General features: G+C 43.1%; 1 protein-coding gene across 43 annotated transcripts in view; it reads right to left on the reverse strand.

The window, feature by feature from the left end:
- Positions 1-15,397, reverse strand: part of Plekha5 (pleckstrin homology domain containing A5) — a 166,802-nt gene that overhangs the window by 86,192 nt on the left and 65,213 nt on the right. For 2 of the 43 annotated variants that reach the window (XM_075982429.1, XM_075982426.1), the window contains exon 1: positions 14,377-14,520. The exons of 34 other annotated variants lie outside the window; for them this stretch is intronic. The gene's annotated coding sequence lies outside the window, so the exon portion shown is untranslated. Of the gene's footprint in view, positions 1-14,376; positions 14,548-15,397 lie in introns of those variants that run through there. 7 more of the 43 variants (XM_075982437.1, XM_075982431.1, XM_075982434.1 and 4 more) reach the window with 6 other exon arrangements.

Genomic DNA, 15,397 nt, shown 5'->3' on the forward strand with positions numbered 1-15,397 from the left:
GAGGGTCCAGCCATCACTGTACCAACACAGATATCTCAGCACACCTCAGTCATGTCTGGGAGATGACCCAAGGGCCAGTCACAATACTGTAATTTTTCAGTCCTTATGTATTATTTCACTTCCCAGTGGAATTTAATCTTGAAAAAGCCATCATTGCCCTTGACTTACTCGACCTATCAGGAGCCTCAACATTACTCTGCAAATCAGACTTATGTTTGGCGACTTCAATCTGAAACCCAACTCCATTCATCATGTAGAGTCAATTTGTTCATAACTAATGTTCAAATACAGGTCCCTGTAATGATGAAAGAAAGACACCCTCAAGTCTTTTCTTCCAGTACCCAACACTACTGGGAAACAGGAAGTGGAAGACGTCATACTGGTTGGTCAGTGATTTCCATCTCCTAGGTCATTTACTCCAAACCCTTCTGATGAGGAAAACACTAGAATGCACAACTCTGTGGCACGTGCCCAAGGTCCCAGCTCCCAGGAGGAATCAAGAAAGAAGGGGGAGGGGTCCCATTTACTATCCACGAAATATTCAAAGATGATTTGTGTTTCAAGCTAGTGTTCCTTTAGAGATAAAATCTCACAAAACAGCAAATGCCTGGAACAAGTAATTGGAAGAGATGAGTGATTTAGGAATCCAATTAGTCCATAAACACCTGCTTAGGAAGAAACCAATTATAAAGAAAAAGCCTTTCATACCATTAGACTCTTCCTCCTTAGGGAGTGGTGGTTATTAAAACATACTTGCTTACCAACAGGATTCAGACCCTTTGCATGTGAGAAAGCTATCTAGTGCTTAGGCCATTAATGAGCACCCTGACCGTCTGGCCAGCTGAGCAAGAGTATGATGTAAGACTTCAAAATTCTCTATGTCTTCTAGTCTTTTCTAAGTTCTGCTTTTTGCATAAGTCACAACTAATTCAATTAGTTTATATAGTACCTGACCAACTTCTCAGAGAGCTCCCGTGCACGCTGCTGGCTTAGGTTGCGATGCATTAATGCAAGACCCAAGCACTATTTCAAAGTGCTTGCTGGCCCAAGGGGAGCACAGGGAGAGTGCACTCCTGGACACCGAACTAACTCACTTACACAATCACATACAAGTCAAAGTGAGAGGTATGACCCAATGGCAGCAAACAAAGCAGAACAAAAGGTCGACCATGGTGGCCACACCTTTAATCCCCCCCCCACACACACACAATCTGGAGGCAAAGGCAGCAGAGCGCTGTGACTTGGCGACCAGGCTGGTCTGGACAGTGAGCTCCAGCCCAGCCAGTTACATACTGAGGCCCTGTCTCAAAACAAATAAAAGGCAGCAAAGATGCATTAGAACTGGTCAGCATCCTCACTGTCAGCAGACATCTCAACTTCTGAACTAGAGGAGAAATGTGTGGTTGTGTCTGTATCAGTTCTGGAACCTTTTACACTTTCCCCCTACTTAATAGGGGAAAAAAATGGACAGTGGTGAATCTTTAACTACATTTTCACTGCATTAAAAATTTAGAAAATTTCTAATGGCAGTATGTGCAAAATGAAGAATGAAGACACACGCAGGACAGAATACCGATGGAGACTCGTGGCTGAGACAGAGCCTTGGGATGGAAGGGCCACTTTCAGCTCTACTGCTGACCCAAAGGTGCAGACAGGGGACTCTGATAGCACGCTGTATTTTTTTTATAAAAAAGATTTTATTTTATTTATGTGTGTGCATGTGTGTATATAATGCCACATGCAAACAGTGCCCAGAGAGAGACCAGAAGAGGGCATTAGCCTGGAGTGGAACCAAACCTCAGTCCTCTGGAAGAGGAGGAGCATGGTTCTATCTATCTATCTATCTATCTATCTATCTATCTATCTATCTATCTATCTATCTATCTATCTATCTATCTATCTATCATCTATCTATCCTCTCTCTCTCTCTCTCTCTCTCTCTCTCTCTCTCTCTCTCTCTCTCTCTCTCTCTCTCTCATCTATCTCTTTGGTATCTCGGACCAACTTTTATTAGGACATGAGCATTTTCTCTAAAACCAAGAAAAAAGAAAACAAAAATAATGCACTTCTTTGCTATCTACTTGCTTAGGACACAAGAAACCCACCTTAGCTTTTACTTCTGGCCTCATTTCTGGAATTGAAATGAAATCTTTTGTTCTCATTTGAATACACTCGTCATCTCTTAACACTCTTCATCCGTACACAGTTCTTCTCATCTGTACACACCTATATGTTCACACTCCTCACCTGGACACACTCCTCACCTGTTCACACTTCTCATCTGTTCACACTTCTTCTCATCAGTTCACACTTCTTCCCATCTGTACACACCCATATGTTCACACTCCTCATCTGTACACACTTCTTCTCATCTGTACACACTTTTCCCCACCTGTTCACACTTCTTCCCATCTGTACACACTTCTTCTCATCTGTACACACTCCTTCTCATCTGTACACACTTCTCATCTGTACACACTTCTCATCTGTACACACTCCTTCTCATCTGTACACACTTCTCATCTGTACACACTTCTCATCTGTTCACACTTCTCATCTGTACACACTCCTTCTCATCTGTACACACTTCTTCTCATCTGTACACACTCCTTCTCATCTGTACACACTTCTCATCTGTACACACTTCTCATCTGTACACACTTCTTCTCATCTGTACACACTCCTTCTCATCTGTACACACTTCTCATCTGTACACACTCCTTCTCATCTGTACACACTCCTTCTCATCTGTACACACCCATATGTTCACACTCCTTCTCATCTGTACACACTCCTTCCCATCTGTACACACTCCTTCTCATCTGTACACACTCCTTCTCATCTGTACACACTTCTCATCTGTACACACTTCTCATCTGTACACACTTCTCATCTGTACACACTTCTCATCTGTACACACTTCTCATCTGTACACACTCCTTCTCATCTGTACACACCCATATGTTCACACTCCTTCTCATCTGTACACACTCCTTCCCATCTGTACACACTTCTTCTCATCTGTACACACTCCTTCTCATCTGTACACACTTCTCATCTGTACACACTCCTTCTCATCTGTACACACTTCTCATCTGTACACACTTCTCATCTGTTCACACTTCTCATCTGTACACACTCCTTCTCATCTGTACACACTTCTCATCTGTACACACTCCTTCTCATCTGTACACACCCATATGTTCACACTCCTTCTCATCTGTACACACTCCTTCCCATCTGTACACACTTCTCATCTGTACACACTCCTTCTCATCTGTACACACCCATATGTTCACACTCCTTCTCATCTGTACACACTCCTTCCCATCTGTACACACTTCTCATCTGTACACACTCCTTCCCATCTGTACACACTTTTCCACATCTGTACACACTTCTCATCTGTACACACTTCTCTTCTGTTCACATTCTCAGAATAAAATTGGAACCCTTTCCAGCTGAAGAAAGTTGGAGGGCAGTGTGGGAAGAAAGGAAGACAGGGAGAACTGGAGAAGGAAATACAGCAGGTTCACTCCAGAGGTCAGCAGGAACCACCACCTGGTTCCCTTTCCCACAGAACATATCAAGGCCAATGATGCATACTATAAACTAGTTATCTCAAGACGGTGCAGCTATACCACCTGGGCGTGTGGCTAACAGAAGTTAATGTCCCCCCCCCCTTTTTTTTTAAAAGAAATGACAACTTCATTCAAACAGCTAATGTAGATGCATCAACCAAAAAGATGATAAAATGGCAATTAAAAATTTGACTTTGTTTTTATGTAAATCTTTTTCAGAGAAAAAAAAAGCATCATTGGCAAGAGTATTCGCCACATTCTACAGTACACTTCACACAACAAACAGAAAAGCACCTTTATGACGTCTCTCTCCCAGTAAAACCAAACGTTCCAATACTGCTTTTAAAAATGTGTGTGTGTTCATCTCCAGAGCTGGTAAGCCAGAAACCCCAGATTCTCCTAGAGCTGGTGTAGTGATGTTTGTGTTTTAACAAATAAAGCTTGTCTGCAGATCAGAGTGCAGAGTGAAGCCACTAGTGGCCAGGCCCTGGCGGCTCACACCCTTAATCCCAGCACTTGGGATCCTGTGCCTTTAATCCCAGCACTAGGGAGGTGCAGACAGGAGTGATGTGGCTGGGCGGAGAGAGGAATATGAGGGAGGAGACAGGAGCTCAGTGTAGTCTGGAGATGCAGTCTGAAGCAGTCAGTCAGAGGATGCAGTCTGAGGTAGAGCATTTGCCCAGCATGTATAAAGCCCTGGGTTCAATCACTATTTGGGGATGGGTAGACTCATTACCAAAATTCCCTCCTTCTGACTGAGGAAAAAAAAAAATCAATCAGACAATTTGGAAACCCATTTTCAGAAAAAATAAAAATAGTACACCTTGTGGAGCATTTCTACTGTAGACATTTTTGGATGCGATTGCTGAGAACATGAATTCTAAGTAGTGAAGAGTATGTTATTTCTTGCTCCTGCTGGAACTGATGGAATTAAAGACCATTTCCTAAATGGGAATAAAGCGTGTCTATGTGGGTGTCTCGCACTCCCCATTACTGTTCTTACTAACTCAATAGTTGGCATTTTGTTTAAAAATGCTATGGTGGAGAGTGCTTGTTGTTCTAGAAGACCTGAGTTTAGACCCTTCTCCTACACCAGGCTGCTCTCAATAAAGGGTCCCACACTCTCCTCTGGCCTTGGCTGACACCCACACGGACACCCTCAAACAAAAATAAAACTAACAAAAATATATCTTAATAAAAAAAACACTGCTAGCCTGGTTGTGGTGGCAGAGGCAGGCGGGTGTCTGCAAGTTCGAGGCCAGTTTGGTCTACAAAGCAAGTTCCGGGATAGCTAGGGCAGTTATACAGACAAACCCTGTTTCGCAAAACAAAACAAAACAACAACAACAAAAAACCCCCGAAACCAACCCAAACCAAACAAAAAAAAACAACCCTCAAACTAAATAAAAACAAACCAACCCAAACCACTGCCATCTCGTACTTTCTGATTGGACAGGCTGTAAGAGCTGGGGTTCGGGCAAAGGTAATTCATTTGGGGCAGTGTCTGCTGTGACTCAGTATTACAGCTAAGCCTGCCCCTCTCTGGTTCTCACTCCAAACCCCAGAGAGCCCAGTTGCTTTTCAAGTCTCAAATCTCAAGGTGATTGCGGTGGTCAGAGACGGCTTGCAGAACCAGTTTTTTCCCTCTGCCCCGTGGTCCTAAAGCCAACTGACCTTGCTGGCCCTACAGCAGGCTCCTGAGGTGCAGAAAGTCCATTTTGGGATAGCTCCTTATAGTAACAGACAATGCGCTCCTCCATCTTTCTCCAGCCAAACTCTTCTAGAGCTCATGTCAACCACCCTACTGAAACTGCCTTCTTAAAGGTCAATCAATAGTCTCTGATTTTCAGTGCTTTGGGGATCTACACAGCTTTCGACACCTGGAAATCTTTTACCTTCTTGGACTCTGCTAAGTGTGCTTTAGTGCTGACTAAGGGTCTCTGGAAAGCTTCCCAATTTTTTTTCATGCACTATATGTACTTTAAAAGATGTGTTTATGTATTTTATGCATAAGGGTGTTTTGTCTGCATGTACATCTGTACACCAGAAGAGGGCAACAGATCCCATGAGATACAGTTACTGACAGTTGAGAGCTACCATGTGCTCACATACGGAACTGAACTCGGGTCCTCTTAAGTGCTGAGCCATCTCTCTAGTCCCCAATGCACATGTTTTTAACCATACCCCTTAAACACATGCTCTGATTTAAATTCCCACCTTTTGATAACAGCAACAGTATCAAGCATAATTAGAATTCACTGAGCACTGTGTGCCTGGCTCACACCCTGCTCTTCACACACTACACATAAAAACCCTGTGTTTGTCACAAAACAAAACACTCTATAAACACACACAAGATCTGTACCCAGACCAACATTATACTAACGCTTCTGTTAAATTTTATTTGTGGGTTGAAGAATACATGTTAAATGATCATCTTACCTCTGAAGACTCATTTAGCCAAAGCTCACGTGCCATGATACATGCCAGCAATCATTACCTATCCAATAGTTGTAATTTTGAATAGATTCTTAAAACTTGGTGAAAAATGAGATATCTTTAATTAGCTAATTAATTATTGTTTTTTGAGACAGAGATTCCCTATGTAGCATTGAGATTTCCTATAATGATTATATTTTTATTTCATTTTTAAAACATCAATGTGCCTGCGTGCACACACATGTATGCTGGAGTTGGTTTTCTCCTGCGAGACTGACCGTAGTCACCAGGCTCCGGGGCAAGTGCCTTTACTTGCTGACTTATCGCAACAGCCCACAACTGCTAAAATTTTTGAAAGGAAGTGGGAGTGGGCCCTCTGTATAGCTTACTTAATGACATACTCTTAGGAGGCCACTAACACAGTTTCAAATATAAAAATGTTTTAAAGTTTAAAAAAAATGTAACTTGAAGTTTCTGGTAGGGATGAGGGTGTGAGTACTGTTACCCAAAGGACTCTTACACAACTCACACCATTCCCACAGGAGCAAAATCTCGGCTGCCAACATGCTGAAGGCCATACCTTCTCGCTACACTAAACACCCAACAGTGACTAAGTGTCTATGCACAGTTATAGCGTCTGTATTATTTTTAACTCATAAACGCTTTATATTTCACAGTAAAAAAAAAATCTTTTAACAAGCGTAAAGTGACAGGAGAGGCCAGATACTGCAGAAGAAACACATTCTGGAGGAAACCAGCAAAGAAACGCAACTGTATCCAATGAAAGGCAGCACCCCGCGTGATCAAGTGTCTACCGGGAGGCGCTGGTGGGCTCAGCAGCACTGTAAGCGGCCCCTTCACTCTGTATTCAGTCTCTGAAGCGGCTAGTCTAAAAGTTTGCCACCTGCTCGATCACTACCCTGACCTCCACGCTATCTGCTCAGGAACCCAGATCTTGGATGCAGTGTGTGAACGCGACTTCCTTCAAGTCTCCAGATGGGGAGCTCACCCACCATTCTGACGTTGGGCGCTCCATTCCTGTTCTTTATCATAAGATTTACATGTGTTTACATGGGAAGGCTTTGATGTATTTGATCCATTTTCTGGATGCATAGCTGGCTAAATGATAACTGCTCTCTCTCTCCCTCCCCTTCTCTCCTCTCCTCTCCCCCACAGCAACTTGTCCTAAAAACAAAAGCTTCTGATAAATTTATAAATTGTCTTTAGTAGGCAAATCCTTTCTCTCTGATCTATACATTTCAGAGATTTTTCTCAAGGAAAAGGAAAACACCCACCCAGCCCACCCCCCAAAATTTTCAAGGAATAATTTTCTCAAGGAAAGGAGTTTCATCGAAGATGTATCTACTCTTTAAGAGACAAAGGAAAACCACCACAGTTTATGTAAGCAAGGAAAAGTCTACCGATTTGTGCCAGACAGACACCAAGATGACTCTACTCCAAGCAGATGATCACCATCAAACTTCTTAAACTAACCTTGACCACCTCCCTTGGAAGCCCTTCTGTCCCAGATGACACCTAGGGGGAATTCCACTGATATTCTGCCCAGAGACCCAATGTTCAAGATGTGACTTTATACCTTTGTAGAGTAAAATTAATCTAGTTATTGTTTCATTTGGTGTGTGGTATATGCATGTGTGGGCACTGCCTGAGCAGGCACCACATAAAGCTTGCCATCTTTTTGCCCTAAGATAGGGTTTCTCACTGCATTCCCTTGCCCCTTTCAGACAGGCTGGGCGGTCAGGAGTTGCTGGGGTTACAGGCAGATGCCACCATATCTAGCTTTTGCATGCCGGTCATTTGAATTCAGGACCTCATGCTTGCATGGCCAGCACCTTTCCTATGGAAACATCCGCCCAGCCCACCCCCCAAATTTTTCAATATATTATCTGGAAAATATTAGAAATCTCAGAATATTTTAAAGAAGATTTTGCTAGGGCATGTATCTGTTTTATTATATGTTTGTTACATTGCACGCCCAATGTCTAATGTTACTTTTGGTTAAACATGGCTAATAAGCCATTAAGAAACCAAACTTAACAAGAAACCTGATCCATCTCCATTCTCAGGTAGTGAAATATTGATCAAATAAAAGTAACCTCAGTGCTCACATACTGGGGTATGGCAACCAGCCCACCTTCACCCCTGAGCAGTTAAGGACAGAAGGCAATGGCCACGGATCTACGAATTTTTGTATACCCCCTTCTCAGAGGAGAACATATGTAGGCTGAAAGCCAGGGACTTAAATAGTTAGATTTCAAATTTAACACGGATGCTAGGACACAAGCTAAGCCACAACTAAATCAAATTATCAGTTTCTCAAAAAACAAACACAAAGTCTCTGAAGTGAGTGAGTGGAACAGCGGAGTAGCCAAGATACTTCACAGATGAGGTTGAAAGTTTGATATTCTAGTTAACATGGGAATAAAGGCTAGTCTTCAACCTCCCTAGCAGAACTCGGGGTATCAAGAAAGAAGAGAAAAATTATGAGAAAGAAAAAAGGCTAAGCAGTCAAAACTGGAGTGAGGGGAGGTGTGCACACCTTTAGCTGAAGAACTACTGAGGATTATGGCATATACTGCAAGGTCATCTGTGTTCCACGTGCATCCCTGGAGGTCTCTGGAGCTAAGCACCATGTGGGCACTGGGAATCAAATATGGGTCCTCTGCAAGAGTAGCCAGGGCTCTTAACCTCTGAGTCATTTTCCCAGGTGCCATCACATCGTCCTGAAAGCCAGACTCTGATGAGAACTCGCGGCAGATGTGGAAGGAAGAGCTGGTTGGTTAAACGAAAGTCACTGCAAACACTCCAACCTCGGGGACTAACAGAAGAGAGCCAGGAAAATCGGACTTTGGTCTGGCAAGAAGAGGTGCTGAATGCCTATAGACCCAGAATTACTGGAGGCAAGAAGCGCTGGCGCTTGAGGTCACCTTGGGCTGCGCAGCTTGGGTAACTTGAGATAGTCTCAAAAACCAAACCAAAGATGGTCACTGTCACTAGTGCTGCCTCCATTTTTGGGTAGACCTTACTCTTTTTTTTTTCTCTTACTATTTTATTACTATTGATTATAGTGCTCAAATGCGGCCATGAGCACTGCGGAGTTGGAGGGCCACTTTCTGGGTCCTTTCTCTCCTTCTACCTCTCTGTGGACTGCAAGGATCAAACTCGAGGCCAGACTTGTACATCAGGCTCCGTACCCACTGGCCGTCTTGCTAGCCCTCGTCCTTGCCTGTTCTTCAGGGTGAGAACTCCTCAGGAGACAGCTTACACATAACTGAGAGTCTGGAAAGGGATTATGCAGACACAAACTCACACATGCAGAGAACATTCTGTATTCTATTTCTGCGACAAACACCAAAGGTAGGTAATACATAAGGAAAAGAGAATTGTTTGGTTTAGTGTTTTAGAAGCGGAAAGTCCAAAGCACCCCACCACTTAGGCCACTGATAAGACCTCCTGGCAGATGAGACTACAATCATGGGAGCACATGCAGAGGAGATCACATGACCAAACAGCAAAGGGATGGTCTAATCAAACATTCATTACATCTCCCCTTTAAAAGCTTCACCCTCAACACCCCTCCACTGTGGACTACATTTTACCTAGCACATGAGTGGGGAACACACTTGAACCCCATACAACCATAGATTTCCGCTTACTAAGGGATTCATATGAGAAAAGTAAAGAGCTATAAATATGCAGAACACCAAAATGACCTTAAAAAAAGAAATGATGAAAGAGCTATAATGCAAAAAGAGTCCAGATGAAAACCACTAACGAGCTGCAATCCAGAGAAGCTGACAAGCGCCACGCCAGACTGAGGTTAAGCTGCATATGCATTTTCGGTGTGGCAAGGAGCCATCTGTTGTAGGTTAGCTTCAGTAACCACACACTTCTGATGATCCTACGGTGGTGGTTTGAATGAAAATGGCCCTTATTGGCTCACATCTTGGAAGTGATACTACAGTCATCAGGAAGTGATACTATTGGGAGGGATTAATATATGAGGCCTTGCTGGAGGAAATGTGTCACTGGGGACGGGCTTTGAGGTTTCAAAAGCTCAAGCCAAGCCAGGTGTCTCCCCCTTCATGTTGCCTGAGGATGAAGACTTTTCCAGCACCATGTCTGCCCGCATACCAATATGCTTCCTGGCATGACAATAATGACTAAACCTCTGAAACTGTAAGCCAGCCCCAATTAAATGGTTTCTAGTATAAGGTTTGCATTGGTCATGGTGCCTTGTCACAGCAATAGAACACTAAGACAGCTAATCTTACGTCATTTACACCTCTGAGAGCTCATTAAAATATAATGAGTCAGCTGAACTACCTTAACTTTACCAAAAAGCAGTTGTTGGAAGAAATAGACCAGAGAGAAGACACAGTACAGGATATGGGTATGAAGAAACTACCTGACATATTCTTTGCCAACCTGACAGCTGAACAACCTTGCTGCTTAAGAGTTATACTGGGAGCCTCATTCACAGACCTGAGTTTACTGTGTACCAATCATTACAAAGAACTAAATTACATAAGAGTATCTAATTTAATCCCAGTTTGAGTCTTAAAACTTTTGTTGCTGGTTTTTCTCTTTTTGTTTTTGTTTTGTTGAGACAGGGTTTCTTTGTATATATATCTCTGACTGTCCTGGGACTCGTCGTAGACTAAGCTGGCCTCGAATTCAGAGATCTACTTGCCCCTGCCTCTCTGAGTGCTGGAATTAAAGGTGTGTGATGTGTGATTCCCCTCTGTATGCTGTAAATACCATTGGTTAATAAAGAAGCTGTTTTGGGCCTGTGATAGGGTAGAGTAGACCTAGGTGGGGAAAACTAAACTGAATGCTGGAAGAAAGGAGGCAGAGTCAAGGAGAAGCCATGTTTACCGGGTAAGCTACAGCCTCATGGTGATACACAGATTAATGGAGATGGGTTAATTTTAGGTGTAAGAGATAGCTAGAAATACGCTTAAGCTATTGGCCAAACAGTATTGCAAATAATATAATATAGTTTCTGTGTGATTATTTCGGGGCTGAGCAGCCAGGAACAAACAGGTGTGTACCACATTTGCTGTTTTAAAAGGACAACAATCTTCACAAAAAAAGAAAAAGTATAAGCTTTTAAATGATGTTCCTTGTTGACCTGGATTAAAAACAAAGCAAAAAATTTAATTCAATATACATCAGTGGTAGAGTGTTTTGCCAACACATGCAGAGAACTGGCTTCTAACTTTGCTCCAAACAACATAAAACCAAACAAATCCACACGTAGCAAATGCCAACCACGCATAGGCCTGCTTGGTTCACTTAAATATAATTTTAGCTAACATGTTTTTTATAGTAATACAAAAACATCTGAGTTAAAATAAAAAGTTGAGGACTGACTTTAAAATAAAAAGAAGAGCACGGACTGCTCTTCCAGCGTTCCTGAGTTCAATTCTCAGCACCCACAAGGTGTTCATAGCCACCTTTAATGGGATCTAATGCCCTCTTCTGGCATAAAGGTGTATATGCAGATAGAGCACTCACATATATTAAATACACAAATAAATAAATTAGTATGGTTTTGTAAGACCGTTTTTCTTGAATAAGATAGGTAATAATTTTAATTACATAATTGTTTGGAAAGGTAATTAACAAAACATTTAATCAACCCTTTTGTTACTAGTAACAATGTATAATATAAAATTTGATTTTCACATATTAAAAACTTATTAACATTTCTGTTCATGGTCGGGGAAAAAAGGAGAGCAGTGAACTAAAGACATGCACATGAAATTAGGGATGGCAGGACATGGATCAGGGCCAGGTCTACCAGATCACAACGGCTACTTACTTTCTTCTACAAATGCTATCCTCCAAAAACTTGTTTTTCACAGGAATAATCTATGAGAACTGATCTTTTCTTCCTCAAGAGCCAGGTCTGGCCTGCAGTGCCTCTGCCTCCTGAGCACTGGTTTCCAGGCATGCTCACTACACCTGACGAGGAGGACCAAGAGCAATGGAAGCTGGCAAGAATTATAAACACTGGCTTCCAGAGCAGCGTGTGATTTTGCACACACCCTGGTCGGGCAGTGCACATCTTTGAAGAAAGCAGTTTTAGGGAGAGTGACTGGCCCTGTCGGCTAAGGTTTCACCTCGGAACTCTTCCCCTGTCAGGCGGCCTCACACCTCCAGACTGAGCAGAGTTCCTGTTTGCATTATCAGAACACCTGCCAATTGTTTAATGGCTTAGAAAGAAAGTTATTCTAGGAGAAACTAAGCTCCTGAGCAGGATGGGAAAGGCTATGTTCTGTATAAAAAGCCTTGATTGCTTGCTTTTGCAAACTGACCTGACCCCGGGGCCCATCACCACTCAGCACCACTCCGGAGCCCCCAGGCTGGTGAGTCTCGCGAGCTTCCGTGAGCATCCCTGAGTACAGAGCTATGCTGCCCCTTAGAACCAGCAGTCTTTGTAATTAGCAAATTTCCTTCTATATTCCCGTTCTTGCATCTTTCCCACTGTTCCTATGTGCTTAAAAAAAAAAAGTAAATTTCTCTTCTACCGAAGAGCCAGAATGCTCTATAATAATGCTAAGTAATACAATGCTCTATGGTTATTAAATGCTCTAAAGGTTTACATATACAAATCAACAGGGTTTACACATTTTTTAAAAATACTTAGAGAAAAAAGTCACCAAAATACATGAAAGTGGGGTTGGTTAGAGTTTCACAGACTGTGTGTGGTTCCGCACACAGTCCAGGCAATCAATACTTTTTTTCTTTTTTTTAATTTTATTTATTTATTTATTTATTTATTAAAGATTTCTGTCTCTTCCCCGCCACCGCCTCCCATTTCCCTCCCCCTCTCCCAATTAAGTCCCCCCCCCAGCCCGAAAGGCAATCAGGGTTCCCTGTCCTATGGGAAGTCCAAGGAACCCCCACCACCATCCACGTCTAGTAAGTTGAGCATCCAAACTGCTTAGGCTCCCACAAAGCCAGTACTTTAGATACCTTAAAGAACTTGCTATTTGCACAGCCAAGTCTTCCACTAAAAATAAAGTGCAGACAAATGATACTTGTGATGCCCAAGGTCACGAGGGGGAGTCAGCGCTGAGAAACAGGACAGATTTCCTGAGCGCCCATCCATCCCCATGTCTAACGTCTAACCCCCTCGTTACGAACTTCCAAGCTGAAATGTACACCCACCTCCTTCCCATGTGCCAATCCTGAAAAATGGCACAGTGGGGGCAGTTCACAAAATAGAGGTATTTTAGGAAAGCATCATGGAACTGCTCGGCACGTGGCAGCACTAAGCGTTCGGCATTCTCCCCACACATTCTCTCTAGGGCTCTTCAAAGCGCCTTCTTCTCAGCCTCAAATTCCCGACCCGGTATTCGGATGTACAACACGGTTTTCCCTAAGGTGAGACATATGGTAATTTATGCTTTCTCTCAAAATCTCCCAAAGCTGCAGCACTCACCCCAAGCTCAGAGGTGGAATTTTAGCCTTCAGAATACCCTGAAGACTTGGTCATCAACTGTATCCATTCCAGACGGTAAAGCAGTGTTCATTAAAAAAAAAAAACAGCCGTACAAGATTATAAAGACTTCTGCTGTCTCAAGAGTAAAACCCGTAGAAGCATATGACACATCCCTCTTTTAAGTTCTAAAACAAACATTTTGGATTAAAAAAAATTAGAAACAACTTAAGTAGCAAGTACCATAGTGAGTTTAAAGAACTAAAAACAGCAAGATACTAATCCAAACACTTCCATAGTAGTCGCAAAGCCAAAAACAGAACTGATTTCAAGCACGGATATGGGAGTCCAGCACATTCTGCAATGTGCTGCTGCTGTTTTCATTTACTTTAAGTGATTTTAAATAACCAGCTGCATTGCAAAGTAAACTTCTATGTCTGAGCCACCTAGTTAATACACAAGATCTTGTTTCCATTAAATAACTGATCTTAACACTAACAGGTCTTACCTATTACTTTAACAGTTTAGTAGAGAACTGCAGCAAAAATCATGATTTCAGTATAAAGCACCAACAGTGAAAGACAAATGTGTGAAATGCAAGAATGCTCCACTGCCCGAGCGGAGAAATCCTCGTCTCCTGGCACACAGCTCTGCCAGCACTACTGAGCACGGGGAAGAACTGTCGCAGCTGTGGGTGAGCGCTCCACCTCAGATCGCCACTGCCATGCCTACAAAGGATGAGACTTGAGTGCAGACAATTTCCTCTAGACCTCAGCTAAGGCACTAGCCGCACACTAGCTAGGTCAGCACAGCACAGAACACAGAACCTCAGCTGTGGGCAAGGCACAGCCTACAGCGACAGACAGAGGAAAAGTGCTCGCTCACCAGCCAGAGTCCTGCTAACGAAGCTGTGTTCTGCTCTCCGTCCCGGGCTTCTGCTTTCTGCAGACCAACGGCACCCCGCTCTTCCTCCTGCTCTTTCCACCAGACGCTGAAGCACACCGCAATCTTCCCGAGCAGCTCCTTCCTGTGAGCATGCTCGGTATCTTACTTAAATGACTTGGTATCTCAGCATGCCATGACCTACTTCCAAACAAACTCAAGAGAGCTGCACACTCAAAGATATCAAATGCAATCCCTGCGCACAGCTGCCAAATGTTAGCTGGCCGGCCTGTAACTCTGAGGTTTGGTGCATCATTCAACTTGATGGGACAAATTAGAGCAACTTCTATATTTTTATTAGACACACCCTTACTTTTCAATACTTGCTAAAGAGTTATGCTCTTCTTAAATATGTGTCTTTGTGGGTGTGTGCATGTGAGTCCTGGTGGCAAAGAAGAGAGGCTTAGACCTCCCTGGAGTGGACTCGACAGGCAGCTGTGTGCTGAACTGGGTCCTCTGCAAGCGCAGAAATGCTTATTGGCTGGGCCATCTCCAGCCCCAGGTGTCAATACTCAACTGTCAACACAAATATGCCAACATGCCGGAATAAACTGCGATTTTAAGACATCTAAGACGTGAACCCTAAATGTAAATAAAACAAGGAAACTAGAGCCTATGGACTAGAACCCTGTCTCTCTTCCTGCCTATCTATCCCCATGCACCGTGATCTGTGAACTGGGTGGTGCTGCTTGGCCTCCCTGCTGCTCCTGCTTTGTGGTCAATCCAGCGCGCATGCAGCTTGGTTGCTTCTTTAGTTTTCTCAATAAAAGTGTTTAATTTCTCCTCTGTAAACAGCAGTGGACTGAAAAGCTGCTATATATTTGCGCCAATGTTTGCTACCCTCAAATTAAAGTTGATTTTTTCCAACCTACAGATTATGTAATACATTATAGATGATGTTACCCAACAGCAGGTATGACCCAAATGTTGCTAAGTGTAGAGAACAGAATCTTGAATCTTGTGT

This window comes from Microtus pennsylvanicus, chromosome 8 (genome assembly GCF_037038515.1).
Source record: "Microtus pennsylvanicus isolate mMicPen1 chromosome 8, mMicPen1.hap1, whole genome shotgun sequence".
Taxonomy (NCBI): domain Eukaryota; kingdom Metazoa; phylum Chordata; class Mammalia; order Rodentia; family Cricetidae; genus Microtus; species Microtus pennsylvanicus.